Source organism: Ambystoma mexicanum, chromosome 4q (genome assembly GCF_040938575.1).
Source record: "Ambystoma mexicanum isolate Mex_15411 chromosome 4q, UKY_AmexF1_1, whole genome shotgun sequence".
NCBI classification, from domain to species: domain Eukaryota; kingdom Metazoa; phylum Chordata; class Amphibia; order Caudata; family Ambystomatidae; genus Ambystoma; species Ambystoma mexicanum.
Window position 1 is genome coordinate 21,060,051 of NC_090928.1, and position 27,488 is coordinate 21,087,538.

At 46.5% G+C, this 27,488-nt stretch overlaps 1 protein-coding gene and 1 long non-coding RNA gene across 7 annotated transcripts in view; one reads left to right on the forward strand and one right to left on the reverse strand.

The window, feature by feature from the left end:
- Window positions 1–27,488, forward strand: part of TARBP1 (TAR (HIV-1) RNA binding protein 1) — a 2,688,190-nt gene that overhangs the window by 1,356,636 nt on the left and 1,304,066 nt on the right. The gene's annotated exons all lie outside the window — the stretch shown is intronic.
- The window catches only part of LOC138467418 (uncharacterized), a 146,752-nt gene continuing 133,122 nt past the window's right edge, over window positions 13,859–27,488 (reverse strand). Inside the window, exons 4-5 of the long non-coding RNA XR_011268099.1 lie at window positions 14,782–14,889; window positions 13,859–14,388 (exon numbers count right to left, since the gene is read on the reverse strand). This is a non-coding gene — a long non-coding RNA (uncharacterized lncRNA). The remainder of the gene's footprint in view (window positions 14,389–14,781; window positions 14,890–27,488) is intronic.

A 27,488-nucleotide genomic window follows, 5' to 3' on the forward strand; every position in this document is an offset into this window, starting at 1 on the left:
CGTGTTTCAAGGTGGTACTGGGGTCAACCAGGTATGTGGCCTACAGCTTACCCTTCCTTCGCGCAAGGCAGGTACCCGCTGCGTCCATATGGGCAGGGCACGCAACAGCTCTAGCGTCTGCAAGCTACACCCTCAATATCGCCTACCACCAACCAGGCCTGCGAGGACAGGTTCTTCGAACGGCTCCTCAGGCTCATGAAATCTCCTTGGATGGGGGTCATACTCAGGAACGCCATCAGGGACGTGCTCCCGCCAATAGCTCCGGTGCCCCTCAGCCCTGTTCAGCCTCAACAGCCTGCTCCGGGCCCCCAACCGATTGCGCAGGCCGTTCCACTCCAGCCCCCGACTCCGGTTTCCACACCTCAGCCCTCGGCTCCCAACATGCCTCCTCCGGTGCCAGACCAACCGGACCCTCAGGTGGACACAGATGAGGACCACCCCGACACTATCTTCAGCCAAGGCTTTCCACGAACGTCTTGCAGGGCTGGCAGAGTACTTGGCCCTTCCACAACCCGAGGTCAAGCAACCAGCAGAGGGGGGGGGGGTCCTCTCGGAAGTCCTCATGCTGCGTCCCGTGGCCAGAACAGGGATCCTGATGCAGAATGACGTAGTTGCCTTAGCCAAGAAGGTTTGGCTCAAGCCACACTCGGTCCAGCCGGTAAATTAACGCCTGGACGCTAAGTACAGGCAGATGGAGGGGGGATATACACTCTTGCTATCCGCCCACCCTCAGTCACACTCCTCACTATGCTCCAAGCCTCAACCGCCTCCTCTGCGGCGCTGCTAGGCATGGAGGAGAATATCTTGGAAGCGTACGGGAAGAAGCTGTATTCCAAAGCGTCCTTGCACCTTCGTCAAGCCAACGCGGATGCCATGCTGGCAGCCGTTAACCAGAGGCTCTGGCGGGAAATAAATTTCCTCTCAGAGCTTCTGGCACAGAGCCAATCACGGTTCAAGGCAGGATTGGCAGAGGCCAAGATTGTGGCGCAGGACATCATGGAGTCCACCATGGCCCACATTGACACCTCTGGCCGTGCCATCTGCCTTGCCACGAACATGAGAAGAACTGCCTGGCTCCGTGCGATGAAATTCAAACCGGATGTCCAGGAACGCATCTTAGATCTTCCGTTCGAAGGGGGTGACCTCTTCCACTCCACAACGAACGAGGACCTGGACAAAGAAACAGCTCACAATCTGCCAAGTCTTTATCCATCTTGACAAAGACAATGCCCAAAACATACACCCAGTCACAGCAGCGCTCAGACAAGGGGTGTACATACAGAGGGTTCAGCGGCTTCGAAGAGTGGAGCTCCAGGCAGCCTGACCGCTCGCCGACTCAACATTGGCGCGAACAACAAACAGGGAGGGTGGTGTGGGGTAAGGGTTTTTTCCAGTCCCCCTTCTCCGAAACAACCTCATAGGGAAAGAAGGCATGACCCGCACCTCCGGGTCCATGTGTCTCCAGTGGGGGGCAGGCTGGCACCAGAATTTCACGGACCCCTGGACCCTCTCGGTAGTCTCCACAGGGTACCGCCTCCCTATACCAGCCTCTCCTCCCCCCTCTCCTCCTCTCCCACAGGTTGGGACAGCAACTCTTTTGGCGGAGGTCCGGTCGCTCAGCGAGAGCCAGGCAGTGGAGGAAGTCCCAGCCTCCCAGCAAGGCATGGGGTTTTACTCCAGGATTTTCGCCATTCAGAAAAAGAACCAGGCGGGCCTGTGAGTTGTGCTGGACCTTTCCACCCTCAACCTCTCCCTACCTCTACAAAATTCAAGATGGTTACGCCAGCTTTGATAGCGGAAAGTTTGTGCAAGGGAGACCGGATGTGTTCCCTGGATCTGAAGGATGCGTACCTACACGTCCCGATCTGGCAGCCTCATCGTTCTATGATTCAGGATCATGGGCTACCATTTCTATTACAAAGTGCTTCCTTTCGGTCTCAACTCGGCCCCCAGGGTCTTTACCAGGCTGATGAATACAGTGGCAGCCCTCCTCAGGGCTCAGAGCCACTACATCTACCAGTACCTCGACGACTTGCTCGTCAGAGCGCGGCATCTCCAGAAGCGGTGCAACACACTTCCCACGCTCTTATGAACACACTGCACGAGCTGGGTTTTTTACTCAACCTCAAGAAGTCGCAGCTGCAGCCCATGCAGAGACTGACCTTCTTGGGCCTCATTTGGGACATGTGCTCCGAATAGGTTTTTCCCTCGGAAGACAAGATCACGGCCATCAAGAGGGCCATGGCGCACTTCTCAGCAGAAAATTGACCTCGGCCTGGTCGTACCAACACCTACTGGGTCTCATGGCAGCCGTCTCCTATACAAGACTGAGGATGAAGAGGATAAGGCTGCACTTTGCAGTATCTTGGAACCAAGAATTGGGCCATCAGTCAGAGATGATCAACGTTTCTCCGTCGCTTCACCCAGACCTAACATGGTGGTCCAGGGATTGCAATCTGCGGATGGGCAAGCCTTTCCGGCAACCCACCTCACAGGTTACCATCACCACTGACTCCTCTATCGAGGGTTGGGGGGCCACTCTGGACAACCACTGCGTCCATGGAACCCAGACCAGGCAGGAGCAGAAGTACCACATCAATTGGCTGCAACCGAGGGCCATCTGGCTGGCGCTCAGAGCCTTCCTTCCGGTTATTAAGGGTCAACAAGCAGGGAGCTACCCGATCCCCCCCGCCCCTCTGTGCAGGCTGGCATTCAGCATGTGGGAGTGGGCCCTGAAGAACATCATCTACCTCACTGCTGTCCACCTGCCTGGGGAATCCAACCTGGAGGCAGACAGGCTCAGCAGACTGGGAGCGGACAACTACGAGTGGCAGTTGAGCTAGTCCAGCAGGAGATCTTCTACGAATGGGGACACCCTCGGGTGGACCTCTTTGACTCCTGGGGGTAACGGGAAGTGCCAACGGTTCGCCTCCTGGCAGGTTCAGGGCCCGGGCTCCCTGTGCGATGCATTCCAGATCCGGTGGGACAGAATGACAGCATACGCCTTTCTGCCCACACCGCTGATTCTCAGGGTGATGCAAGATCAAGGAGTCTCGCTACCTCAACATCATTCTAATAGCTCCATGGTGGCCAGCCAGGCCATGGTTCTCGGCGCTGCTCAGCCTCTGTCCTCTCATTCGCCTTCCGACAGGCCCAGCACATCTTCTGGCGCAGCAGGGGGGCAGGGTCATCCACCCGCACCAGAGAAACTAGCCCACACAGCGTGGTTCCTGAGCAGATCATGCTAGGTCACCTCAGCCTCTCCCAGGCTAATCTATAAATCATACAGGGCGCCAGGAGCAAGTCTACCAGGGCCCAGTATTGGAGCAAGTGGACCAGGTTCTGCCACTGGGCGGACTCTAAGGGTATCGACCCCCTGGCATGTACCCATTACGATGTACTCCCCTTCTCGGCGCACCTCGCCCATTCAGGCGTGCAGGTGGACACTTGCCACACCTACCTAGCAGCCATTGGGGCTTACAGAAACTCGGAGGAGGAGGTCTTTTCCTTTTCCAACCCGATTGTCAAGAAACATTTGACAGGACTCGCCAGGCTCTACCCACCCATCAAGACACTGCACCCTGTGTAGGACCTCAACATAGTCTTGAGTTCTCTGGCGCACAAACCATTTGAACCAATGGTGTCCGCCGACATCAGGCTGGTCACCATTAAGACTGCCTTGTTAGTCAGCCTCAACTCGGCTTGCAGAATCGGCAAAATCCAATTGCTGATCGCCTCAGAGCCATACACTAAGTTTCACAGGGACAAGGTAGTCCTACGGACACACTCAGCATTCCTACCTAAGGTGCCTTCCGCATTCCATCTAAACGAGGAAGTGCTGCCCTGAAATTCTACCTAGACCGGGCCAAGGGCTTCTGCAAGTCGGACGCTCTTTTTGTCACCTTTGGCGGATCAAGACCGGGTTATCAGGCCTCCATAGCCCGTTGGATGGTTTTCAGCCATCAAAGAAGCTTACGAGGGACAGCATAATTCACTGCTGGCCAACATTCATGCCCACGCGGTCAGAGCCAAGGCAACGGCCATCGCTTTCCAGGGACATGTCCCCTGGCAAGTCATAAGGAGGGCGGCCACATGGGCCACCCCTTCGGCTTTCTGCAAGCACTACTGTTTGGATGCCGGCACGAGATCAGACGCAGCCTTCGGACAGGCGGTTCTTAGGGACCGGTTTGCTTAGGGAGGGTCTCCTCTCCACCCTGGGGCTACAATAAGTTGTAATCACCCATGCAGAATGGAGGAAACGGGATGGGACGTAAGAGTAATTGTAAGTTACTCACCTTAGTGACTAACGTACTCTTAGTCCCCTTCCCTCCATACGTCCCACCATCCTCACCCCTAATAAAACTGGTGTCATTTGGCTATGTTCATCTATTGTCGACTTGTCTATGGGGACTGAGGAGTGGCGCCGGAGGGCGGATGTTAGGCAGAATCCTGTGCATGTCCCTTGGGGAACACTGCAAGAAGATTAAGACTACAGGAGTAAGCAGTAAACCCAATTGGTAGCAGTCTGTACCACCCAGATTTACTTGGTAGCTGTGGCTGAGCAGTCAGACTTCTCTCAAGAAGAGTAGGGCAGTATACAGAGGATACACAATAGGGCTAAAAACACAGTAGAACAAGCAAACACTGACCAGAGCTTGGTATCAAAAGTATATAAGTATTTAACACACACTTAAGGAAATACACTAGCACTATAAATCAAAGCAAGTTCAAAAAAATCAGAAAAGTATACACACCTCCCTTAAGAATTATTAGACAAGTCTAAGTCAAAACACCACTATTTGCAAAAACAGATGCGAGCGCGTAACTTAGATGGCACTCCAATAATTACGTTAACGGGAGAGAAAAAGGCAGCTCATGAAAATAAAACAGTTCCCAACACTTTTCTAAGATCAAAACAAGTTAGTTAAGGCAGAGTCTACTGTAGAGCCAAAGTTCATAGGCCAGGCCCACTTTAAATGGAGCAAGGTGAAATGTGCCCAAGATCACACAGTTTAGAAATGCATTCAAGTCTTTGTAAAAATGTTCAAAAGAGGTTGGGTTGATTCAGAAGGTAAAGTTAGAAGGTCTAGGGGCCAACCCAGTTGGAAAGCCAAGGATTTAAGGGTCACCTTTAGCAAACTGTAGAAAGGGAGGCCAGGTGGAACACAGTACCTTTTAAAGTTGAGGAAGCTCCAGCGGTGGCAGTTGTTCCTGGCAGCGTGTGCAGTTTGTGGTTTCGACCAGGGGAAGAGAAGATCTCGTCCAGAAGGAAACTTGGAGTCGTTGCACTGCCCAGGGAAGAGACCAGCCATGGAGTTTGTCGGTTAAAAGGTGCGTGTAACGCTCACCTCGTTCCCACAGAGGCGCAGGTCTAGTCTGGATTGCTGTGGCCTCTTCAAGCGTGATGCGCAGAGCCCGGAACACTGATTGAACTGGTTCCCCAAAACTTGCTGGACTGGCCCGTAGGAATATCCTTCTGCAGATGAGAAAGGGAATTAACCGTCTGCAGAATAGTGTGCTTGATTCCCCCCTTGTTCCCCTTCGTTCTCCTCTAACTTCCTCCTCCAAACCCCCGGTTTAAGCTCACCTTATGGTTTGGAAGGATGAACTCTCCATCCTGCGTCTGGTGCAGGGGCGCACGTTAGTCCAGTTACTTCACTGGTTTTCAGAATGGCGCTGGCAAAATCCTCTTGACTTTTCTGAGCGCAACGCCGTAAGTATGAAGATTCAAAAGTTCAAGAGTGAGCCCCCTTTTATGTTGTCTTCCTAACTTGTGATCTGTCCTTTATTTCAGATGCAGAATGAAGACGATGCGTTGAAGGGGTTAATTGCCGATGGTAAACTCAGGTGAGTTAGTGAGGGCGATTCCTCTAAATGTCTTTATCATTTCCCAATAATGTCTTTTGTCCTTTCCCCATAGGGGCCGGGGTGCGGTACCTGCCAACGGAGCGGCACTGACCCGAAATATGGGATGACACCAAGAAAAGCTGGTAAGTATTATGGCTGTAAATTAGACTTTCCTCCGGTGTTCCCTTTGCTCACCTTTTGTCTCTTCTTCTCTCCCCTAGGCGCAGAGATGTGGCGACATGTGCTGACAGCCGCGATGGAGCCGGGAGATGTCTCGAGGACAGGTGAGTGAAGAGCGCGCTGCAGCGAGCAACGCGATGCTTTTAAATGGAAGTCCTTCTTCAGGGATGCTGGAGTGAAGATTCCGGATGCAGGTAAGAAGTTTGAAATAGTTCGTGGTTTTCACCTTTCTCTTCTCTTCTTTCCTAACAGGAGTTCCAGGTTCGAGGCGGGCGTGGCTGGAGTCAAGGAGCAGGAGCAGACACGGTGAGCGTTCAGCTGCTGGAATGCAGAACAACGCGAAGCATGAGCTGCTGTCTGGGCGTGGCTTAAATAGCCACCAAAGAAGTCCCAGGTATGTATCCTTCCCCAACTAGGTATGTATCCTTCCCTGGCCACGCCTGAGTGAAAAAATAGTCCCTGTGAAAAAATAGTCCCTTTCAGGTCTCAGGGAGGCCTGAAGCGTGCAGCATGGTCTGCATCAGGTAAGTGCACCAAACACCTCCCTTTATGAGCCTGGCGCCTATGGCGCCAGTACTGATGTCCAACATGAGCCTGGCGCCAAAGGCGCCAGGACTGAGTCCAAAGAACCCCTATAAGGGGCCGCTGGGCTTTTACCCGAGGGCATGATGCCTGCTTCCGGGGGTGCTGGGCCTGGCCTGGTGCTCCGGGGGCAGGCATCATGATAGCGCGTTCCTGTTATTCACGGTCACAGTGGTGAAGCTTGGCTATCTGGCCGCCGGGGTGCTTGGCACGGGCGATTCGACCAAGAGACGTCCTGGAAGGCGAAATGGCGAACTGGTTGATCCCACCAGCTCAGAGGAAGAAGACTCTTTGAGCAGAAGATCTTCTCTTGTCGTCGGGAAACTGGTGAGGTCGTTGCAGCAGGGCTCCACTGGTGGTGTCGTCGTTGCAGATGGCTCAGCTTCTCCCCTCTTCGGATTTCTTAGGTCCTGTGGCGACTTCTCAAGTCCCAGTCCCAAAATCCCTGCTTTTATGCAGAAAACCCCCCATTCAACAGCCTCACTCATACATGCTAAGTGGTGAGCCGGGCGGCTCACCACTGGGCCAATCAGAACAGAGTCCGACTTCAGTTGCTAAGACAAAGCAGTCCAGGGTGCCAATTCCCCTACCCACACATCCTGTGGAACCCAGACAGAGTGGCACCAGTTGGAGGGCTTCTGTGGAGAAGCCCGCCAAAAAAGTGGAACAAAGGGCCTGACCTTGGTTGGAGTTAGAGGCGGACACAAACGCCATTTTAGAAAAGAGTTCTGGCGAAAAGACCCAACTGGTGATTTTATATTAAATAAACCAGTGGTATCTTTAACATTGCACCAAAAAGTGGTGCGTTTAAAATCAATGGGAAAATCCCTTAGGAAATATTCCGGTGGAATATTTTGCGTGGTAACCACTGCCACCAGCCAGAAACTCGACAAGGGGGGGACTGGACAGTGCCCCCTTGGAAACAGTCCCAGGGGCAATCGAATTAAACCCTTCCAGTACTTCCACAATATGATGGTTTGTACTGGTTATGTTCACAATTTTGGACTAGTAAAGTCAATGGTGACTTTACATGCCCTGGGAGACAGTAGTCAGTCCCAGGGTATGGAGCCTATGTTTAGGGGTCACTATGACACCCCTGTGTTACTGCACTGAGGGTGCTGTGTAACACATACACTAAAACAGATGATACCCCATAGCCCATAAGCGCACAATAAGTCAGACATACCTCAAATCATGCCTAAGAGTGGGAGAAAAATAGTCTCCCTCTTAGCAGGAGAAAAAAACAAACCCCAAAAATCCAGCAAAGCTGCTGGGGGACTCGCTGGGCCTCATTACGACCCTGGCGGAAGACCATGGTGCTATTAGCACCATGGTCCATGCCGGTAAGTTACCGACTCCGCCATAGAGAAAGGGGGAATTACCACACAATTACATGGTTGGCGCTGTGGTAATTCCCCCCTTCCTCCATGGCCCTTCCCCATTCCCATTTTTGCCCCATAGGGCTCAATGGGAATGGGGAAGGCGCTAAGTACGGTGCCGCAAATTGCGGCACCGTGATTAGCACCAAGGTCCCTTTGCGGGTCCCTACTTTAACGGCTGGTCTACACCAGCCGTTAAGGTCGGGTCCCGCAAAGGGACCTCGTAATTAGGCGCTAATAGGTTAACGGCGCCGCAGCCTTTTACGGCGCCGTTAACCCATTAGCGCCTGGGTCGTAATGAGGCCCACTAGGTTTGGGAAATTAGCCTTATAAGAGAATTCTCCCTAACAGCAGAGTCAGGGCAGCGCATGCTCCCAGGGCTGCGCGCCTGTAAATTTAAAGGGAAAGAAGGTTCGTTTTTTCTGGTGAAAAAGGCTCTGTCTCCTGTCACTTGGAAGGGACGCCTATGTAGTATGGAGGAAAGGGGGCTAAAGACACGTTAGTCACTACGGTGAGTAACTTATAATTTTTCATCAGTGAGATTGACGCAATTTGCTCTGAAAGTATTTATTTCCCACACATTTTACCACAAACGTGCTATTCTGTTCTGTAGCAATACATAACAATAGCAATTGTGCCGCACTTTTTATTTGCTGCCCAGGCCAACATTTTCCCCATTCCAGACCTGCCTACAAGAGGTGCTCAATGGCAGCGCTATGTATGTCTCCAGCAGTAGAAGGGCGATTCCACGAGAGGTGTACGACTGCAGAGGAGCGGGTGGCCAGAGCAGCAAAACTTCAGTGTAAGAGCAGGAACAAAAGGAGTGCAAAATGGGAGCAGTCGAACTCTGGGAGGACAACCGGCTCCGGGTGAGAGAGGTACAATGTAGGGGATGTGTGTGCCTCCAGAACAGTAGTGAAACGGTAGTAGAAGAGCAAGCTCAGAGAGGGGCACAATAGAGAGGGGCTGTGTATGGCTGCACCAGTTGACGTCTGGGAAGAGAGGGGTTTTTGAGAGGCAAAATCAGAGCTGCGTGTGTCAACAACTTGGTAGCGGTAAGAATACATGAAAAGTTACAGCTCAGAGGCATGCGGTCAGTAACAGTGTTATTGGCCGGAGCCCAGAATTACAGCAAAGACAAAGCACAAATGCATACAAAGACGGTAAAGCGTGATCACAGCGGTTACATACCCATCTCTGGGCTATAATACCATTGTATTGATGGTAGACTGGGGTCCTATTTCAATAGCTTTTTAAAACCTTCATCCTGTTCACATTTAATCAATTATGCATCATTCCTAAATCCCATTGGCAAAATTGCAGATCCCAGTCTGCTGGGGGAGGCGGGGGGCACACTGGGATCTACTAGAAGGTAGTGCCCCCATCTACACTGGGGCACTACCTTCATCTATCAGCTTTTTAGTGGTCTTTTACGACCGCAAGATGCACAGCTGGTGACTGGTTCATTCTCGCCAAGCTCAGAGCTACAGTGTGTGGGCTGCCTCCACCACTGGTCCACAAAGGGATCTGGATGCCTGCCTCATCCAGACAGGTGAGAGGTGCTACCTCGGTTTGACTCCCCTGTGCACTATTCCAAGTCAATGTTTGCGGTTTATCACAAGCAAACCGGGGATGCTCCTTGGCTCTAGTGCTGGACCTCCTGCTCGCTGATGTGCTTGCGCTCGCCGATGCACTCAAATCTCTCTTCCTGGCAGCAAGTTTGCTTCTGTTCGGCTGGGCCCCTCCCACATCTTTCTCCAGGTCAACTGTGCTACCCAGCGACCACTGCTCAGCTGCTAATATGCCAAGTGCCACGCGAGCAGATTAGCCCAGTAGGCCCTAGTTAACTGTACTTGTACTGTGCTACTACTTGCGCCTTGCCTATAACCGACTCACCCGAGTTTTGGCGGGGCACTAGTAGTACAGAAAGGCCACTAATTATGTGAAGTCAGTTTGATCTAAATGAGCAAAAGAGTGAAGCATCACAGTATACTGCTGGTTCATGCACTCCCTAGAATTCCGCATGGTTCGCAGTTGAAGGGGCCCCACCAGTCGATGGCAACCCCAACGATGGAAACGTCGGTGTTCAGTATTACATTATTCAGTTTAGTATGTGTCCAGACGTTCCTGTAACATTTAAGTGAACTGCATTAAAGAGCTAATGGAGAAAACGTTGAAGAAACACTGCGCCAACAAGCCACTCTTTGATTTATTCAATTAATTTAAGATTATTTTATTCTTAGTTTCCTTTTACGTAAAAGTCCATATTCCTTTTATAGATCCTAGGTTGTGTACCTTAATCGTTATGCTAATTTTTTTTCATTATTAATGATCCTTAGTCCTTTTTGATGAATACTAAATTACCAAACAAGGAAACTGAGATTAACAAAATAATACACAGTGAAACTAATTGAATAAATCGGAGTCGTTTGTTGGCGCAGTGTTTGTTCAACATTTTCTCCATGATTGATTGATTGATATTTTATTTCTATCGCGTTCGTACACAAGTGTTTCAGAGCGCGAGTGTTATATACTGTGCATATGCAGTATCAATTGATGCACTTTAATGCGACAAAGTTCATACAACATGTGGCATGAGTGGGGAGTACAGCAATGACTCTACTCTGGAAAATCCTGCCACTCTACATTATATTACCTCAGAATTGTGATTTTTAGCAATGCCACACTTAGAACTGTGAACATTAGCCTGTGCCAGACCCAGACAGGATTGTGAATGTTAGCAATGCCACACCTAATTAGAATTGTGAACATTAGCCTGCATCACATCTAGACAGGATTGTGAATGTCGTCAAGTGTCACACTTGGATAGAAGAACAAATATGATCGGTAACTTCAACCTAGAAATTGCTCCTGCTGCATTGGTTCATAAATCCACGCAAACACTCCCATCCCATAGCATTATGCTTACTCTCTACTCTACACCATCACTCAATTAGACTGCAGCTATACCCCTGATAAATTTGGCCTAGCTTTTCACATACTAACATTACCCATGAAATACCTCATCACTCTAATAAAACGCAGCTATCCCATGACAATCCGGTCTAGCTGCTCACATAAGCGTCCTACAGGCCTAACTCAGCCAGAACCCAGCCTGGGTGTCCACCCACCAGACTGCACACATTCAACTGACATCACCACCACACCTAAACGCTAGGATGCAGCTACCATCTGGCAATAACATCAGCTGCACACATAACTGGTACACCCACACACCCTACGACAAGGGCGTTCAACCTACCAGCGCTTTGAGATCATACCAATGACATATATAGAGCGCTATATAAATGCTAAATAACATAATATAATATAGCAGCGCGCTGTTTAAGACGAAAATAAAATAAAGAGGACCACACCATGCATAAGCACACCCCAGAGAGTGTACACACCTTTTGCATGGACCGGGCCCTAAAAGGGCTCCTTTAGAGTCTTTGCAGCATATTTTATAGGTAATTACAAAAACATCATATTGAGATGCTTTCAATTGGGCCCAGGTGATATAAACTGAGGCAGGGGATGCCCAAAAACCCTGGTTTAACCAGAGGGCAGGCTCTTCAACCTGCTTTGATTTCTGATCCCATTGTACTGGAGCTCCAGGGACCCAGAGGAAGGGCAGAGTGTGGAATGCTGAGGAATCGTTGCAGTAAGGAGAATAAGAGACCCTCCACTGGCGAAACCGAGCGGATACCACGAATGGTGATGGGAAGAAGCAGAACCAGGACAGCCGAGATAGATGTTCCCTAAAAGAGTGCACCCTTGTAGGGAACTGAAGAATGATTTGTTCGTCTCAGCCAGAGCCTGGAAGATGTCTGATGCCATTCCGAGCAGACTTTCTACCTCCAGTACTGTCTTGTGTACACTAACCGTCCCGTTTTTTTTGCACAGGCATTTTACTTTCTTTGGAGGTTCATTACATTGTAAGCTGATTGATTGTAAATTGTTCTTGCTGCTAGAAAGCATATAGATTAACGCCCAAAAAAAAATGTCAACTTGCCCTACCAGAAGAGTGTTGTAGGTTTTATAGATCACTCTCGCTTGTGAACCCAAACTGCAATTCTTGCAAACATGTTAACAAACTAACTACTACAACGCATTGTTAATCCTATCAGATCAAGCTAGTTTATATTTGAAAACAGACACACACATCTTAATATGCATAGATCTGTTGCATAATTGTTACATTACCCAGCCGGGTAAACGAAAAATAAGCAGTGTTGACTCTCTGAGGGAAGCAACAACAAGGCTGCACAGCACCACACGTGCTGGGCTGGCAGGCTCTCTCCTCGGCTCACAAGACACGAAGCGTCGCCACGCCCTAACACTGCAACTCGTGAAGTGAAGGTGGCGCTGCGCTGCCTGCAACAACACCCACGTGACCCACACTCACCCTCCATATGTCATTTCATTGGGCCAGAAGAACGGCCAATGAAAACTGTATATTCTGTGTTACTATACAGAATTTTGCAAATACTGCATAGTAACAGAATATTAGTTTTCATTGGCTGTTTTCATTGCTGTAGTCCCAGGCCCAGCTAGCCATGGCCTGCAACTGCAAGCAGAGCACGCACGAGAGAGAAGTCGATCGAACTCTCAATAAAACAATTACACGTGCACCGGCCCCGCGGCCCGCATCAATCAGTTTTTCTGGTGCCCAAAAAGAGAGTGCCGGTGTTGCCTACCGGCACACATTAAGCACTGTTGAGTTTCCAAAAATATTCTGAGTTGCTTGAATGCATTTTTTTGCCAAGTTTCCAACTTAATTAGAACTACCTGAGATCAGAATCACAACTGTGACTTGGTTATATATTCCACTGCATAACTATTCTGAATTTAAATTGGAAAATGAATATCATTGCAGCAATGTATAACATTACACTGTTCCAAACTAAATAGTGGATAAGCATTTTGATTGCCCAGTCCTCTGCTTTGTTTAAAGGGTTCCTGCATGCAGAAATATTTAATATTGATTAATTTCAATCATTTTTACGAGTCCTCCAAAGTGACATTCATGGCTTGGGGCACATGGGCGAAAGCAAAGAGCCCGCTACATGTAGGTGTGATTATGCAAGCCATTACATTGATGCCTAGGTTTTTTTTGTGATGGCTGTGCTCAAGCTGTGCAGTGCCATACAAGTAAAGGAGTCAAATCATTCCCATCTACTTTCATCTTGGGGTGCAAATGTAAGCTTAGCAACAGAAATTTTGGGAAGGTTTTGGTACATTATTATTAGCGCACATTTTGAGGAACTAACAATATTTGGCTTCGGTTTAGCCCTTATTATTATTTATTTTTTAAAGGCCGTTCCACTGTTAGATCACATTCTTTTATGTAGTTTTGTGAAACAACATGAGTTACAAAATGAAGCATGTCTTGAATAGCCAACTCCGGTTTGTCTCTTCATAATCACAGAACCTTGGAGAGCAAGAATTTTCATTAAATAAATGATCGTGGAGGAAGTGCTAAGTTTGAGTATGAAGGGGTGAGGGATAAGTGTTGTGTGGTTCTTGCAGAGAGGTAGGAGGAGAGGAGAACAGGGTACACATGGACTAAAGCAGGTCATGCTCGCCAAGGTTCTGTGATTATGATGAGACAATCACCCTAAGTTCAAGTGCCCTTGTGACTGTAAATCATAATACCTGCCCCTCCAGCGGACATTGACACTTCAAACCGATATGCTTTGCCTCTTCTCATGATGTAGGTGCAAAGCGTAGCCAATGCTACGCTGTCATCAACTACGTCATCACGTTACAGAATGCAAAACCCAGAAGATGCACACACAGACACACACAGTAAACGTTTACTCGCTTTTCACAAAAAGAGGCAAACAACTTACACTTTTAAATAAATATTCATAGTCTGGAATTTACCAAGTTGTTATATTTCTTAATCCAATGGAAGCAGTGTAATACATCCAGCGAGACATTCACACATTTGGCACACATAATCAGTGAAGAACAGATTGTTGACTCCAAGCCATAGTATTAATTTTTAGTACAATGGTCATATTCCATATGATGTTTTAATGTCAATATTTGAGTTGTGTAAGTGAAAGTTCTGTGGAGTAAAATTATAATTCCATTTTATTCTATGATCTATTTTCTGCCAATGCACATGGTGTTCCTTTTGGGAGAAAAAAGGTTTTGTTATTCATCAACACCAAAACGTTGCTATCTGCGTGTCTTCATTGGCTAAATGCTGGCATGTTCATTCGGATGATACGCAGCGCAAATGGGCAAACTTGGGCGGGTCGATCGTCCCAGAAGATGCTAATCATTGCTCCATTCGTGATGGCGAAAATCCAATTCTGCTTGAAGAGCCGACGGTTGGGCAGATGGTTGCCATGACATACGCACATATTTATGATGGAACTATGTACATCTTCAAAAGGAAAAATATACTTTAGTACCCATTGGCAAAATAAGTGACACAATTAACTCCATTTCTATAAAAAAACATTTTTTGTATAAATTATTAAAGTTATAAAAATGGGCTGTCTTTGCGTCAACTTGAAGATCTAGGTGGGACATAATTTCTTGTCAACCAAATATTTGCATACATATTATAGTAATACCGAAAACTTTGCTTACATTACTTGCTCAGGTTCCATTTTAACAATGTAAACTGCAGGTTATTTTCGTTAGACAGCTCTTGCAGATAAAAACTTGAATTCTGCCAGTTCTGTTTCTTTCAAGTCTAACATATCTTTTCTTCAAGCTTAAATAATAGTGTATTCTTGGAATGTTTACAACAAGAGATTCAGTGACAACTTACAAAGAGTCTCTTCATTGTGTGCTCGAATTTCCAAGGTCCCCTTAGCTTTCTTTTTCGGTTTTAGCGCAGAAATGAAAAAATATTATGTTCCTATTTCAATTGTGACCTCTACAATAAAAATAAGAAAATAGTTGTACTCTTCACAAGCACATATTTACTTTGAACGTCACTATTAATATACACAATCTTCATCAAACCATGTTAAATTATAATTTTATCAAACAAGACTACATGTTTTAACATAATTAAAACCGTGTCCAATACTAACAACAAGAATTCAACCTCGGCTGCGGAGAGACGAGCCGAGGCACCCAAGGACGAAGCGGACAAGCACGATCATGTCGGAGGCTGGTCCACTCCACAACGCCCCAGAAGAGGCAGGCGTGGTCGTAAATATGATGCTGAACAGCCACTCAATGAAAAAAACACACTTAAGGCTTGCACCAAGCAGACAACAATGGCAGGGCCGTATGATGGAAGCCACGAGTCTGCTGGAGCCGGGCGAGGAGGCTTGCATGTGAATGCTGACATGGACCAGTGAGCCCCAGGTGGCCATCGACGAAGGAGAGGGCGTCTAACAACTTACAATGGTTAATGCACTGTTGTCTGTAATGTTTTGTATGGTTATAAGGTGGGAATGGGAAACGGGGAGTAATAGGGTACGGGGAAAAGGAGGGCTTATCTTTGCACCAGCGTGAACAAAATGGGACAGCAGGTCTGATGGGTACGGTTGGTGGGATGCCATGTAGGCAAGAATGATGGCACAAAAAAGAGGGAGTAGGGGGCACAACTTTCTTAATAGTAATCCTTACAATGGTACAAGTAACAAAAACAACTGTTACTTGAATGTTCATCAAAGTGTTCAGTGGTTTTGTATTCTTCCAAAGTATTTCATGTGCAAAAGGGGGGGGGGAAGAGTCTCAAGACCACCCGAGACTGAAGAGAATACATTAACAAAACCTATTGTCGCCAACCGGTAACTCCTACATGCACTCCCAGGGGATATATCATCCCAGATCACTTTAGATATGTCGAAGAACTGGTTCCCAGGTAGGAGACTCACTCATACGTAAACCATGTAATGTGTTCAAACAATCTCAGTGTAACCACATCTCTGCTGTTACAATCGTATAGCTTCAATCAAAGAAAAATTAAACTCTCCACAACAGAGAGATCTCGCTGTAAAAGCAAGGAAATATCGAGGCTGAGTACCACAAAAGGAAATACACCAAACACGGGCTATAAAGATTCACAGATCTTTAATACTGCGCAGTTACAAAACACAGATCTGATACAGATAGCTATCTGGCCCTCAATACATCACAATGAGTACCAGCCCATCAGAGTGAGGAGTGAGAGTACTGGACATCCAAACATTCGCATATTTATACATTTCAATAACAATGTCCAGCGCCTCTACAGGATAATAATCTGTGGTCTACAGTTCGTGCCAAGTTCACTTATGGTTCATACAATAATATGCACACGGATTAGTTGGGTTTGCAATTCCTACAAGTTACAATGGCAAAGTGTATTCTTAGCTCCAACAGTAAGCCTTGGCACATATCCCTTCACAGTGTAGGTCTGCCAGTGTCCACGCTCGACATTTGCTTAGTATTGTCCTCGATGTGCATTCGTGGATGAGGCTTGTTAGTGCAGACAGACGACAAGTCATGCTCAGGACAAGGTCTCATTACCTAGTCTAAACATTCGGCCCTCGGACAGTCTAATCATTAACAAGATACAAAGGTCGGGAAGGCTCGGTTACAAGTTAGAAACACAGTCCACCATTTTAGAACAGAGAATCCCATATGAACAGAAATCAAAATGGCAGATTGAACCTAAAATAGCAGTGAAGTCGATCTAAAATCAGAACTTTGCAACTCGGTTTTCTTTGCAGAGCGACTAGGCTTAGGCCAATATATATCAGAAGGAGGCACAATATGATTTCCCGTTTAACAAACCCTCCTTTTGGCCTAAACCAAGCGCCAAACTACTTTAGTCACTTTACGAGTAACTCCACGTCTCAATGTCCATACAACCCGAATCACAATCATCAAAGAATTCAATCGCCATAAGGTCTGTGACAGAAATTTCCTTCAACACAAATTCGTTGGTCATTCTTTCTGGTGCACGTACCTTTTGTCCTAATGTTCCCATAGTCTGTGCACAACATCCTCCTAACACTGAACATATGCCAGGAAGACATTGTATACAGCAACAGCAGAACAACAGAATACCCAGAATAATCAATAAAACTGAAAGTAGCTTCCATCCCCAAGATCGTAAGAAGTCCCAGAACCAAGCCCTAAGATCCCAATTTCCCTCGGGAACGTGTACTTCTGAACTAAGGAGGTGCAGATTTTGTATAGCTTCGAAGACGATTGGGGAGGAATCCGGTAAGAAAATGCAACAAGCAGACCCCACTAATTTACATACTCCAACACGTTCAGCCAGGATGACTACCAGGACCCACTGCCCCAGGGCGGCCTCTGGATTGTCTACCCATGATACCAAATGTGTTATTCGACCTCTGCTGGAGGATCTCGCCAATGACCCTCTTGTCTGCAATAAGCACATTGGTTCGCGTGTACAGGACCCAACGGCGCATTACCCTGTGGAACATACTGTCCCCTAAACTGTGTATTACCCCCTCTAGGGCCTCTAACAATCTGCTGTAACAAAACCTTAGTTTTTAAGTCTCCCTTTTTCTTTTCGATCCTTTCTTTCTCATTATTGACTTGGTTTTCATAGTACTGAGCCATATGCAACATTTCAGACTGAGACTTAGCTTGCCAAGCACTCTCAGAAGTCATAATTTGTGACTGGATGTCAGGCAACAATCCACGCACAAATGTGTCTATAAACAATCTTTTTCCAGACTCTGTGCTTAAATCTTGTCCACTGAAATTTGAAAACACTTGTTCAAACCGATTAAAGAATTCGGTAGCACCCTCAGACTTTCCTTGGACACGAGCAGTAAGTTTGCCCCAGACAATCCTCCTTTCAGGAATTAAGGCTTTCAATGTTGTCACTATTCTATCAGGCAAAGTCAGTATTACCTGTAGCGGTCTTTCGCCAGCTGGTCTTTCTCTATCTTGTCTAGCCATATTATCCCATGTATCCCCTAACCGTGGTACATCATCTACTGTCCTAATCTGTTTCCACAAATCGGCAGGTAGGAGCACAGGAAATAACAAATATATGTCACTCAGAGTAAATACTGACGACTGCAAGACAGATTCTATCTCTTTATAGAACCCTGTCGGATTCTTTCTAATATCTGGGATGGATTGTCTGATGGTGTTCACTTCCTGTCTTGAGAACAGGACGTGAACAAACTGCGATACTGTCCAAGGAGCCAGGTCCGACCCAGCAACCCCAGAGGCAGGCATCATTCCCCCCAGGGAAGTGCCAGCGGGCCCAAGCTGGGGCCCTTTGGACACAGTCCTGGCGCCTTAGGCGCCAGGCTCATGTTGGACCCCTGTCCTGGCGCCTTAGGCGCCAGGCTCATAAAGCTAGACATGTGTTCAAGTGTTTTAATGTGCACTTACCTGATGCAGACCATGCTGCTACATCCAGGCCCTCTTGAGGCCTGAATAGAACTACTTTACCTGTGGGACTATTTTCCACCTGGGTGTGGTCGGGGAAGGATACATACCTGATCGGTGGAAGGATACATAACTGGAACTTCTTCCAAAGCTATTTAAACCACGCCCGATCAGCAACTCACGCTTCGCGTTGTTCTGCTCCTCGCAGCTGGACGCTCACCGTGTCAGCTCCTGCATCTGGACTTCAGCCACGCCTGTCAACATCCTGGGTCACCTGCAAAGGGAGATAAGAGAGAATTGGAGAGAAAGAAGACCTTACCTGCTAAAGCTGTATCACAGAGACATCACACCGACGATCCTGAAAGGGAAGACATCATTTTTAAAAGCATTTCGCTTCGATCGCTGCAGCGCTGCATTTCACTCACCTTTCCTGGGCACCTCCGTCTTCAGCAGCGATCATCCGGATCCGCAGCCACTTCCCAGAGCCTAGAGAGAAAAAGACAAGAACACAAGGTGAGAGAAGGAAGGGAATAGGAAAAGCTCAGTTTCCTTCTAAGACTTACCTGTTGGGTCATTCCCATTTCATTTCGGGTCCTGCCGCTTCCAGGCATTCCGGACACCGGCCCCTATGGGGAAAAAAGGCAAAGACATTGAATGAGCGAATGCAAAGACATTACCCGAACGCTCATCCAGAACTTACCTGTCATTACTTGGAACTGCACGTTTCACTTCGGGTCGGCGCCATATCTCCGGCATTCCGAACCCCGGCCCCTAAGGGGAAAAAGACATAAGCGTTAGCGCTTGCTGCAATAAGACTATGAACATTATTATAAGGCTTGAACTTTTGAACTTGCAACAGAACTCTTACAGCGCCTTACCTGAATAGTCAAGCTTATTTGAACTTCCAACAAACCTCAATCCAGTGAAGTAACTGGGTTTCAACGCGCCCCTGCATCAGAAGCAGGATGGAGAACTCATCCTTCCAGACCCTAAGGTGAGACTTCACGGGGAATCGTGGAAGGGAATCGTGGAGGGTTGGAAGGGAGTGGGAGGCTTGAGCATTATTCCGTCAGTAGGTAATACTCCCTTTTCACGCACAGGGGAATATTCCTGCGAGTCAGAGAAGCCAGAGTAGAGGGGCCCTACCTGTCCATCTTCAGAGTCCTGCGCTTCACCATTGAAGCATCAGCACTCGAAGCCAGATCTGTGCCTCCGTGGGAATCAGGTGAGCGTGACAGATACATAATGTGCGGGAATGTCATAGGCATATACCTGCTGCAGCATTAGCTGGAACCTCAACTTTTGGGCCAAATGTCGGAGGAACCACTCTCATAGGCAACTGAGAGATAGGAAACTCCGAACGCTTACTGAGCAACAGAGCTAAATTGAGCGCTAAAGCTGCTGAAGGAGTGTCAGTCGAAAAAGCTCTCTTATAGATATTCAAAAATTCTGCGGGACAACAAATCTTTCTTTTTATACATTCATCCTGCAGGTATTCTACCATAACCTGTATCACTTTCCTCTGCATTTCTGGCGTATACTGACTATACGTATCATATACTTCTACGGGAGATATCGACATGTCTGAAATCCATGTAATCTCATCTTTTGTTACAATTCGTGTCTCCTCACTCATCGATTTATAAAGAGGAAAGAACCGTTTCTGTACAAAAATGGCACTCAAACTATCTCCATCAATTTCTTCATTCTGTAACCTTTCTAACTCCCTTCTATACTCAAAAACCCTCTCAACGTGCTCATATACTTTCTCCGCAGTATCTCTTGAATATGCTAAAATATTCAGATCCCTCAACCCTTGTGGGAGATCTACATCATTCAGTCTATTCCACATTACAGCTAAGTGAATTCCCAGCCCTTCAATAAAAACATTTTTCTCAGGAAAACTTTGTAGATTAGAGAGTGTGGCAAAAACATCAGATTGTTCACCCTTCTCCATGCACTGTCTAGCCCATGCAGTCAAATCGCGCTTTCTCTCTTTAGACACAGTGTTGCGAGTTACAATCTTTGATTCCGCCCCCTTATCAACTACAAGCGGAACAGAACCACTCGGAAGAGAAAGAGTAGACAAATCTTGTACAATCGGTAACAAAGGTGCTATTGTTGGTGCAGGAGACAAATCTACTAAACCCGTAACAGTAGGCAAAGGCGGATGTACAAGTGGAGAAGCAACAATAGGAGGAGGAACAATAACCAGAGGAAGAGGAGCAATAGGAGGAACGATAGGAAGAGCAGGAACTACTACGGGAAGAGGAACAACAGCAGGAAGAGGTAAATCAACAGGAATAGGAACATACGGAGGTGGCACAGTGGCACCAGGCCTTCGTTCATTTAGAAGCTCGCCAATCAATTCATCAGACACATGAAAATCTTTAGACGGATATATTTTCTGAATACCAAGTTGAAAAGCCCTATCCATATTTCTAACTGACTCTGACTGACTGTTTTGATCATACAATAACGCTTTCTCAGCATTGGACATATGTCGGCGCGCATGTTTCTCTCTACTTTTAAGTTGCTGCATAGCTTCTTTCTTCCAATTTTGTAATACATCAAACGCTGCAGGTCTAGCTTTGTTCTTTAACAATATAGACTCTAAATATTCTATATGAGGAATCTCAAAGCTACCATTGGTTGACCACTGAAGTTCGGAAGCATGTCTGTGCCAAATATCATTAAACACTATACTGCCAATGCCGTGCTTACAGTACATAGTACACGCCGGCGACCCCTCCTGTGGCGCCGGACGGCCAAATTCCAAAGATTGTCTCTGCGGAATAATGCCCTGAAACAGGCAGACATTTTCTCAGGCATATCAGATTCCTGGTGTTACCTGGTCAATAATTGTGCTCGCGTGTACAATGCGCCAAATCAAATTATCAGGATACTTAAGAATCGGGTCACGACTCACCTGATCAAAGAACTAAAGGAGGTCCGATCGGATTACTAAGGACAACAAAGGACCCTTGTGGTTGGTGATTTAGGCAAAACTGCCCGCCTCGATATATGGACCCTCGTCAAGATGTCGTCTCGGATCGCGGGCTCACCGTCCAGGGATCGGGTTGTGCAGTACTGTTGAGGCATTGCGTCTCATCCAAGAAGGGGCCCCCTTTCTCACCGTCCGATCCCGGTCCGATAGCTGCGTCAACACTTCAACGAGATGGCATCAATCTTGAGGGTCCCTATTCGGGCACCATCTGTAAAAGCAAGGAAATATCGAGGCCGAGTACCACAAAAGGAAATACACCAAACACGGGCCATAAAGATTCACAGATCTTTAATACTGCGTAGTTACAAAACACAGATCTGATACAGATAGCTATCTGGCCCTCAATGCATCACAATGAGTACCAGCCCGTCAGAGTGAGGAGTGAGAGTACTGGACATCCAAACATTCGCATATTTATACATTTCAATAACAATGTCCAGCCCCTCTACAGGTTAATAATCTGTGGTCTAGAGTTCGTGCCGAGTTCACTTATGGTTCATACAATAATATGCACATGGATTAGTTGGGTTTGCAATTCCTACAAGTTACAATGGCAAAGTGTATTCTTAGCTCCAACAGTAAGCCTTAGCACATATCCCTTCACAATGTATGTCTGCCAGTGTCCACGCTCGACATTTGCTTAGTATTGTCCTCGATGTGTATTCGTGGATGAGGCTTGTAAGTGCAGACAGACCACAAGTCATGCTCAGGACAAGGTCTCATTACCTAGTCTAAACATTCGGCCCTCGGACAGTCTAATCATTAACAAGATACAAAGGTCGGGAAGGCTCGGTTACAAGTTAGAAACACAGTCCACCATTTTAGAACAGAGAATCACATATGAACAGAAATCAAAATGGCGGATTGAACCTAAAATGGCAGCAAAGTCGATATAAAATCGGAACTTTGCAACGCGGTTTTCTTCGCAGAGTGACTAGGCTTAAGCCAATATATATCAGAAGGAGGCACGATATGATTTCCCGTTTAACATTGCAATGTTCATATATGTAGTAAGTGAGAGAATGTCGCTCTGAAAGTAATATCAGACAAAATCTGAGTTTTAGAGTATAATATTAGAAACAAACATCATTAAGAACATAATATGTACACTTGTGTACAGGCGCGTTATAAATGTCATATCATATATCAAGTCATGCTTGGTCAGAAAGGTATAGTGATAAAGTTCACACATTGTCATTTCAAAGCATCAAACAATCGATACAAAAACAATTTTGATTATCCTAATCAACTCCTTTGTAGTTAACAGTTGCCAACGCATTTCAAATTCTTCAAAAATCCATACTCAGGGCCTTGGAGGCCTACAGTACTTTATTCATTAAACAAAAATCGGTACTTGATTTGCTATCTACAAAATAACGCAGAGAGCTGGTGTCAGTGAAACTGTGACTTCATGTAATGGTACCAGTTGTACTGGTCATGCTTGTTAAGGCACTAACCTCAATTCTTGTTGTTCATAGTTCAAAATGTTGAGATAACTCCCTGTGTATTAAAGGATAATGGTGTCAGTCTCATTCTAAACTCTATACTCCTGCTGTATGTGATATGACCAGTAACAGCACTGGAGGTTGTCTCCACTTATCTGTCTCTTTCCTGGGCGGTGTTCAACGGGGCAGAGAAGAGTCAGTCGTCACGATCAGCGCAGTGATGACCGCTGTATGTTATTGGAAAAATAATAGATAAATTGTCGGATTTCGTACTGTGTGATGTACAGTCCAAAAAATCTGCATTCTGTATCTGACATGAGAGGTACCCGTAAATTGCCTCCTCACATGTTAGTGCGGCTCATATAAGGGCTAGAGGATCTTAGTAAGTGGATCTATACGTCTATTACAGTGAAAGAATCACTCGCGTTAGTCGTCCTAATGGGCACTTCTATGCCCTCGAGTCGTCTCGCAAGGAGATAGCGTAATACTTGTGTGAAATAAATTCAATCTAGGTGCCTTCATGTACTCACCAGCCTGTCTGCAGCTCAGCGCAAAGCGGCAAACGTCTCCATTGCGCTTGCGTCTGTTAGCCAAGTGTATATGGCATTGCTAGGTCACCATCTCACGTATCATCCAGGATACATTGACATTTTTGTAGTCTGTTTTTTGACATAAGGTTGGGAAAGGGGCACCCAGCTGAATACATTCAGCGGTTTTGCCCCTCCCCAGCCACCTTAACACAATTCGTAACCAACGTTGTAACCTAGCTCTTTATTAGGTTGTCATCTGGCTGACATTTTACTCCCCTTACCCGCCTCACAAGGGGCCACATTCATATGTCTTGGCTCCTTAACACAACATTTGCACAGAGCCCTGTTGACTACAGGAAACTTCTAGCTACAATAGAGGACGCTAACACTGACGTTGCCTATAGCAACCTAGTCGGACCCATACCAAGATGGCCACACGGCTGCAACGGCACCATCGCACATCCCCTTATTATTTGCCCTTTCAATAAAGCCACTCTGAATCCAATTTAGGAGCGTCGACAGGGTGAGGGGTATAAAGGTGGGAGAGACAGAGTACAGGTTCAGTATGTACGCCCATGATGTGCTTCTTAATGTGTGTTATGTAGCAAACTCTACTATAGGTGTGCTCGCAATCCCGGTGGACTGCGGAAAGGTGGCAGGATATTAGGTCAACAAAACCAAATCCACCCTGTTCCCATGTGAGAGGAATGAGCACAACCTAGTTGATGATTTGGGGGAGCTGGGGATCCCAATAGAGAGGTGAAAGATTAAATACCTGGGTGTGCGGATCACGAGAAACCTTGCAGACCTGTACGAAGAGAACTCCCCCTGCTGTTACTCAAGATATTCTCACACATGGAGGAATGGTTGCACCTCACGCTGTCCTGGCTAAGGAGACTCAATGCAGTAAAAATGACCCTAGACCCAAACGTCCTATATTGGTACCAAATGCTACAGATAGCGATGCCGGAGGAGCACTTCAGAGAGTTAAATCATAGAATTAACAAATTCCTGTGGGAAGGCTGCAAACAAAAAGAGTAGCTTACAACATTCTGATACAGCCCAAGAACAACAGAGGGGTTGGGTTACCAGACATGCTGGTATACCACAGAGCAGCACAGTTCCGCGCACTAGTACCACACCTACGAGTAGATGGCGATAAGCATAGAGAATGACCTCCTGCGCCCAGTGACGGTTGGGGAGTGGATGTGGGCTCCATGGTTTGTGGTTCCACGCAAGGTACGCAACCACATGATCCTCTTTCTATTGTGGGAGCTTTGGAGGGCAAAAAAATAAATGGCAAGTGTCACACCATGGCCCTCCACGATGAGCCACATAATGACGCCACTGATACGGGACAAACATACAGGACTCACTTCGATTCCAGGACTGGTATGAGGCGGCCCTTAAGAGGGTAGGACAGGTGGTAAAGGGGGCAGAATATGTGGAGCTGGGTGTCCTGGAAGAAAGCACATGGGTGTGCTCCCGAAATATTTAAATATCTACAGTTAAAGGGGATCCTACTATCACCGAAATGGAAGAAACAGCTCAAAAGAGACCTCGCACCCACCAAGACCATAATTAGCACTGCAGTGTCCACAAGGGGCTGAGCTCTAGGCTGTACCAAACATTACTTGCTGCGCGTAAGGGGGAGGAAGAAACATAGGAAAAGTTGGGAAAGAGACTTAGGGGTGGAGTTTGAGGAACATCAATCGAAAGCTCTGTGCATGAGCACCCCTACACTTCACTAGCATGCCAATACCAACTGCACAGCATTACACTTCTATATAGATGGCAGCTAGACCTCGTCCGCCTCTCCAAGATGTTACTGGGTCAGTACAAAGTGCTGGAAGAATGCAGGCTACTGGCACATGTGGTGAGCCTGACCAGAAGATGCAGATTTACTGGAGGGAGGTCTTGGGGTGGATCCAAGCCCTAGACTCGGGTGAGAGGAGGCAGGAGCCATTCTTGGTTCTCTTTGGCGTATAAGTGTGGGATGAGCAACAGTGATGACTCCCACACATGGTGCACTTCCTACTGCTAGCAGCATGCACATGTGTGGTAAAATGCTGGAAGCAGCCAGCACTGCCAACTGAACAGCACTGGGTGGTGAAAGCAAGGGACATTTATGACATGGAAAATTTGACTGGGGCACTTCATGACCGAAAACCGTCCATTGGGATGGAGTGGGCCCTGTTCCTTGACAAATACACCCACACGAGCGGACTAGGCCACCCGAGAGGACTAGCCATGACTGTCAAGAGAGTCCATCTTCCCTACTAATTGGGGGCAGGCTCACAGACACTCCCTCTGGGAGCCCAAACAAATGCATGGCTGTAAAGGTTGACCTCTGCACGATGTTGCAACGGCCCTTATGAATGTGCCATGACGCTGAGGTGATGAGATCACCTGACAGATGCCCCGGGGAGGGGGGGGGGCACAGAGTAAGGGAGAGATAGAGAGGGTCAGAGTCAACCCACAGGTCAAACCCATGAGATGTGCAGTAACTGGAAAGAAAAGGGAGGGGGTGGGAGGATGAGGGGTAAAGGGGGATAATAAGAAAATATATTGCGAATGCATGTATGCCAATGGACATAGTTATGTACATAACCACACATGCAATAAACATGGGATGCTAATTAGACAATGTAATTTTAACTTGGTTTGTTTGATAACTAAGATTACATCTTGATCATTTACCTTGTATGCTTGCCGAATTTCAACAAGTGATGCAAGCGCAAACGAAAGGTAAATATATTGAAAAAGAAACTTTTTTAATAATTAAAAAACATGTATTTTTTATGAAGAGAAAGTCGACCATTATAACTAACTAAACATTTTTACAGTAATAGGTTTTGAAATGTAAAAGGGAACTGGTGTCCGAGTTAGCACAATACTGTCATCCTTAAAAAATGAAGAGAATACATTATTTGCACAAAAAATATGCAGTGTTATGCTGATTTTCATTTCTTGCACTTTAGATGTACAACAGTGTATAGATACATACATAGAGCATTTGGAGAATAGAATAATCCATGTAATTGATCTACAATCGTACTGCTGTCAATGTTTAATGTTGGAAGGGGAATGACACTACTACATTGACGATTTTTTTGTTTTATTTTATTGGACATTTGTATGGTGCCTTTGATAATGGTAATTGGTTATTTATAACGCGCTTAATACCGAGAGGTTTCTAAGCGCGGACCCGGGGATCAGACCCGTGTTGCTCTCCAAGGTGAGCATGTTGCCCCTGAGCTATCCTCCCGAGTCATTTACACAGGTCACGATTGCATCCGTTTATATTTTTCAAAAATGTTATTACTTGTAATGAAAATGTCAAACCTTCAATTATTTCCACAATCCAAGAAAACTTTCATTATTTTCTTGTACATTTTATAATTTCCCTCAAGAGTTCCAATGTAAATTAATATCATACCACGTACCATAGCTCCTCCGCTGGACCGGTTGCCATTGAAGAAGAGTATGTTGCCGAACAAATGTTAATGTTCGGAGTAATTTTAACAATATAGATTAAATTAAAAAGAGAAGAAGTACTGTCATAAGATTTCACACTCAGAATATTGTCAAAAAGACGAATAATGGAAAATTATCAATTTGTTAGAAGTTGAACTTGGCCGTAAACACTGATAGTGTACTTGCAGACAAATCTAGAATGGAAAAAGTATTACTTGAAGTGAGCTGTCTGCTGCTTGCAGATTAGTTGTCGATGATGTTCGATCCTTTATTCAATTGAAATATGGTCAATAGAAAAAAAATATTATTTCGAAAACCGACAATTTAATACAAGATTTACCAGTTTCTGTGCATGTCAGTAGGGCTTACCGTTTCGTTTTTGGAAGTGTTTGTCCTCTCTTCTGAGGAAACTGTCGCATTCCATCAGTGTGGTCTACGTAATAACCAACATTTTAATCAATAAATTGGGACAAAAGGCAAAGTCAGAATACTACTATTAACTTTACATAAAGGCTCATGTTACTTGGAACTTACTGCACACTCTTGGGGGACACACTCTGGCACACTCCCACGACACCTGCCCCCACAACATGCAATGCTATAACATGCACTCCTTTAACACACACTCCTATAATGCATGTTCTGATGACAAGTACACCTACTACACACACGCCTACTACATATAGCATGCTCCTAC